Genomic DNA, 6,112 nt, shown 5'->3' on the forward strand with positions numbered 1-6,112 from the left:
GAGTGGATTTACAGCAAGAAGGTTGTCACGCATTGTCTATGGGAAAGACTATTTTGCTTGGAAGAAGACCGTTATCAATTGCCATACCCAAGAAAAGTAAGATCATAAAAGCAAAGGCATCCTAATAACCAAAGAAAGTTCGTGGTGAGCTTCTTCACACGTGATTAGAAGATGAGCGATGGATCTTCAATCAAATCCAGGATGTCAGATCATAACATGGACGGTTTTATGGGTGAAGGTGATTTACCAGAGTCGACTATGGAGTAGAAATTGGATCTAATCATGATGTAGCTTCAAGAAAAGTGAAGGGCATGCCAAAACTTACAAGCATAATTAGCTACACTTCAACAATCCACTGTCGATCAAGATGGAGTCCAACCTGAAGATATTGTTCAATGTACTATTGATGTAATACTCAATGCACATGCTCTTAGGAAAGAGGCCACGATAAGTAAAAGAAATTTTAAAATTTGCACTTTTAATGGGCAATGTGATGGAAAATTTGTTCTTGCTTTCATTAGTCAATTTGACAATTATTTTCATGAAGAGCAATATGTTGAAAAAGATAAACTTAAATGCGTCACTAACCATCTAGCAAACAGAGCATCATTATGGTGGACTATTGCCCGCAAGAGCGTTGATTATCCCTCTACTTGGGAAGCCTTTCAAAAGAAATTTTTGCAGAATTTCCTTCCACCTTAATTCCATGAGAAAGCTATCAAACAGCGGGATCAAGATCTCTTGCAACAAAGAGATCGTGAATCCATCCCGCAATACATTGAGCGTTTCTGGAGTGTTTAACTTCAACTTCGAATGCTTGAAGATGTTCCTGAGGCGACCCACAAGCACAAGAATATGTCCAGTTTGCTTGGTCACTTCTATGCAGAGGTGAATATGTTCAAGCCAAAGACTTTCGAGGATGCTATTTCTTTAGCGCATGATGCAGAGGATAAAATTCGTGAACGAGAAAAGCGACCACAATAATTTTCGGTCAATGGTAACTTTGGTACAAAGTAATTCAATTCTAACTTCTGAAGATTCAATCAAAATTGCTTTACTCCTTCTTTTCGTAAACCGTGGACTCGACCTCCTGCCTTACCATCAAATACCAATTCAAACCTAAGCCTTCCCTCTAGCCAAATCCCAATATACCCAAACTTCTAGCCCTTACCAACAATGTCTCCAAAGCAAAGCCTATGGTTTGCTACAAGTGTCATCAACTTGGACACTTAGCAGCAAACTGTCAGTCCAAGAAACAAGCTGTTCAAATCAATCACTTGGGAGCAACTGATGATGAGGACCATGAAGGTATTCCAGACTTCACTGAAGATGATGATGATATCGGCGATGCTTCAGATATTAAACCAGGTATGCCAAATCCTCATTCATTATTAACAATGAAATGTTTTGTGCATGGTCAAGAAAAGATTGGTTTACATGATGATGGAAGCACACATAATTTTATTTCCACAAAGTTGGTAAAAGAATTGAATTTATCTATTGTTCCAACTCATTATCATGTAAAGGCTGCATTCTTAGGCATTAAATAGAATGGTACATAAGAAGTTCATGATTTAGAGATTAAAATCGGTGATTATGTTGAGCGCAAAAATTTCTTGGTTGTGCCTTTCCAAGCTAGTGATATTATTTTAGGAATGCCTTGGCGTCACAAATATAATTATGACATAGATTATTCCACACATTCCATGAAAATTCATCTTAACGGAAACCAAATCACATTACATGGATTACATACCTTTGATAAATTTCCACTACTTAGTTTCACACATGCTAAACGTGCATTGAGAAAATGTAGTAAATATATTTAGTATGGGTGAATGAAATTGAAGCTAAGAAAAATCAGATGCATCCTAAGCATGCACATAATTTAAAGATTGTTTTATTTTGCTGATTTATTGCCTGGTTTACCACCTACAGGTCCTGAAGACCATAAAATAGACTTAATCCCAGGTTCTCAACCACCATGTAAAGCACCTTATAGACACAATCAGATTGAACAAAAAGAAATCCAAGCACAAGTTGTTGAACCAAGAACTCATTAGCCCCAGTAGTTCTCCTATTGGTGCAACTGTCCTATTAGTTAAGAAGAAAAATAATAACTATAGGATGTGCATTGACTATCGCACCCTAAACAAAATCACTGTTAAGAATAGATATCCGATCCCTAGGGTAGACAACCTCATGGATAAACTACAAGGGGCCACTGTTTTTAGCAAGATAGATCTTAAATCTGGATATCATCAAGTATGCTTGGATACTCTTAACATTTTTAAGACTACATTCAGAACTCAGTTTGGTCATTATGAATTTCTTCTTATGCCTTTCAATTTGACCAATGCACCAGCTACATTCAGTCGTATGATGAATCGCATATTTTTGAAGTATTAGAATTGTGTGATTGTTTTCTTTGATGATATTTTGGTTTTGAGTAAGGATGAGAATGTGCGTTGTGAACATCTATCTTTAGTTTTCAAATTGTTGAAAGAGAATCAATTGTATGCTAACTTTAACAAGAGTGAATTTTTCCAAACCCAGATTAAATACTTAGGTCACATTGTTTCTTCTGATGGTATTCTCGTTGATGCTAAAAAGATAGAGGCAATTTTGAATTGGCCAATCCCTAAAAATGTGCATGAGTTACGTTCTTTCGTAGGCCTTGCCAGCTTTTATAGAAAATTTGTGAGAAATTTTTCATTTCTTGCATTGCCTTTGACAAAATTGAAGAAAGGTGTTATGTATCAATGGTTTGACAACCAACAAAAGTCTTTTGATTTGTTGAAACATACTTTAACACATGCACCTATCTTGCAATTACCTGATTTTAATCGACCATTCTTCCTAGTAGTCACTGATGCTAGTGGATCAGGAATAGGAGCTGTCCTTATGCAACATTCACATCCAATTGCCTATTCTAGTTGCAAATTTAAACCTTATGAGTTGAAGTATTCCACATATGATAAAGAATTGTTAGCTGTAGTTTAAGCCTTACGTCAATGGAAACACTATCTGATGGGATCCAAATTTATGATTAAAACGAAGTAGCAAAGTATTAAACATCTCCTTAGTTAGCCACAAATTTTTGACCGTCATATTAAATGGGTTGGTTTCATTCAAAGTTTTTATCCACTTATCCAATATCAGTTAGGAAGAGAAAATGTTGTTGTCGATGCCTTGAGTAGAAGACCAAGTATCCATAATATTTCCGTTCTATCTTTTGATTTCCTTACTCCTATGAATGATACCTACGACCATGACCCCAGTTTTCAAGTTGATTAGAACAAATTAGTTACTAACAACTAGATTCCAATTGATTCTTTATCTTATTCTGATGGATTTATGCTTTATGAGAAAATATTGTGTGCCATTGTTCAATTTAGATCATTTGTGTTGCGCGAAACTCATTGTCCTCCATATCAAGGACATAGAGGTATTGTTTCCACTTTAAGAACATTGGTTGAAGATTTTTACTAGCTACAAATGGAACTTGATGTTTCTAACTTTGTTTTTGAGTGTTTAATTTGCCAAAGAGTCAAGCGACACCATGGTAAGCAATATGGTTTATTAATGCCTTTACCAATTCCTAAACGTCCATGGAAATATATTTCGATGAATTTTATAATTGGTTTACCTAATACACAAGCTAATCATGATATGATTTGGACTATAGTAGATCAATTTAGTAAACAAACATATTTTCTACCATGCAAGAAAACATTAATTGCATCTCAAGCTGCATAATTGTACTTGAAGACTGTTTTCACTAATCATGGTTTGCCAAAAGTTATTATTTCTGATCACAATTCTAGGTTTTGTAATAATTTTTTGACTACTTTGTTTGCTAATTTGGATACTAAGATTGATTTCTCATATGCATTCCATCCTGAAACCAATGGGCAAACAAAAGCTACTATAGTACAATTCTAGATCTTTTATATGCATACACAATTTCAAACCACAAACATGGGATACACATTTACATCTACTTCAATTTACATACAATAATACACCACACATAGCTACGCATAAAGCACCTTTTGAAATCATTTATTGACATAGATTGCATGCATCTATTGCATCATTGTTGAATAAAGTTAAAGCTGCTAATGATATTGCCAATATGCATGCTACTATTTTTGCTCAAGTTAAAGATATGATTGTGAAAGTCCAACAATCATACAAACAATAAGCTAATAAGAAAACAAAAGCCATGAGTTTCAATGTTGGTGATTATGTATGGTTACGCATTAAAAATAGAAGATTGCAAAGTGTTGAGAAACATCCTGTTGTTAAATTAGCACCTAGGTTTTATGGACCTTTCAAAATAATTCACAAGATCAATAACAATGCATTTAAATTAGAACTACGTAAACATTGGAAGATCCATAATACTTTTCATATTAGTTTGCTACGACCTTTTAGAGGCCAATTACGTGTCCACCCTATCTATGAAAATCCTCCTTTGTTAGAAGAAGAAACTGAAATCCTTGAACTTGAAACTATTCTAGACAATGGCTTTATGACCATTAGAATTGGCTATAGATATTCTAGATATTTGGTTAAGTTTAAAAATCATCCTGTTGAAGAGACCCAATGGAAGCACACATGCGACTTAAGTGCTTACCCCTCACTGCTCGCTCCACATTGAGCTAATAGCAATTGAGGACAATTGCTATCCCACCCGGGGGGTATGATGTTAGGAGGCGTATTCTACGGTGGATTCCGTGATTATATTTATTTGACAGGGCTCGTACACAAGGTGGATTCCTTGTGTGAGAAGTTGAGGGGGACACCTGTCCTTTCATGCATCATATTAATTGAATGTGCATGTGAGTGATTCTGTAAAATATATGTTAAATTAATAAACATTACGAGTTTAGAGTACGCACTCGAATTAAATTAAGATCAGGATAGAGTTCCAACCTATTTAATTATTTTGTAGCTTAAGACTGTTAGCTATTCACTTTTGTTGGATTTTATTTAATTATTTTCTAACAATTGTGAATGCTTCAATTAATGTGTAGAGTTGGCTACGGTGATGTTGGGTAGCACTGGGTGATGACGTGAATCCAAATGCCTAGAAGAACTACTATTTTTTATGGATGTACATCTTATCACTAAAGGCATGGCACCAATATTTATTTAAGCGCGCTTATTTATTAAAGCAATTTACAAAATATTTACTATTTTGTATACACATATGCACTCCGTTAAATATTTCATTATTTGACATTTGTATTTGGGCATATCCCGCGACTTTTGGATGCCTAAATGCCTTACTCTATAATTGGGCAAAAGCAAACGCAAAAGCATGCTATTTGTAAAGTGGGCTATTTTTGAGCTTGAAGATAAATAAATTTATAAATACATGCTTTGTGAAGCGCTTACGCAAGGCATGGGACGAGATTGCACCCAATTTGTCTTTTTGTCTTATGTTGTGCAAATTCCCTTTTGGCTTTTATGAATATTTGTAGAGTTCTTTGTTCTTGGGGACCTTCCCGCATTTGCTACGCACGCATACAACATCCGATCTGTGCACCACAATCCTTCACCTTGAAGCTCCATGCTCCATAGCTGCGCACACGAGACAACATAAGAGAAGAGAAGAGAAGAAGAAGAGAGGAGAAGATGGAGAGCTCCTCCACCATGGTCCCTCACCTTCACACACTCACTCCCTCACACCCTCACACTCCCTCTCTCAAACACAAGTACAAGTAAGCAAGAAAAAGAGGAAGAGCCACTTTTGCCACACACCAAGAATGAGCTTCTCTATTCACTTTTTGGCTTTTATGCATGTCCTCATCCCTTTGGACACCCATCCCCTTTTTTACATGACCGGTCATCTTGCCAAGGTTCTCTTTTCCTATTCCCTTCTATTTACATATTATGCCTTCACCTATGCCTGAAGTCTACTTTTTATAACTTGCAGAGTAGGGAGCTTGGTGCTCTTTTACAAAAATTTGGGGGTGCCTTTACCTATGCCCGAAGTCTACTTTTTACAACTTGCATAGTAGGGAGCATGGTGCTCTTTTACAAAAATTTGGGGGTGCCTTTACATTTTTAAATGCACATGTGCCTTTGCCTTGACTTTTAA

The sequence above is a fragment of the Lygodium microphyllum genome, chromosome 15 (assembly GCF_053477565.2).
Source record: "Lygodium microphyllum isolate KBCC chromosome 15, Lygodium_microphyllum_v1.1.10, whole genome shotgun sequence".
Taxonomy (NCBI): domain Eukaryota; kingdom Viridiplantae; phylum Streptophyta; class Polypodiopsida; order Schizaeales; family Lygodiaceae; genus Lygodium; species Lygodium microphyllum.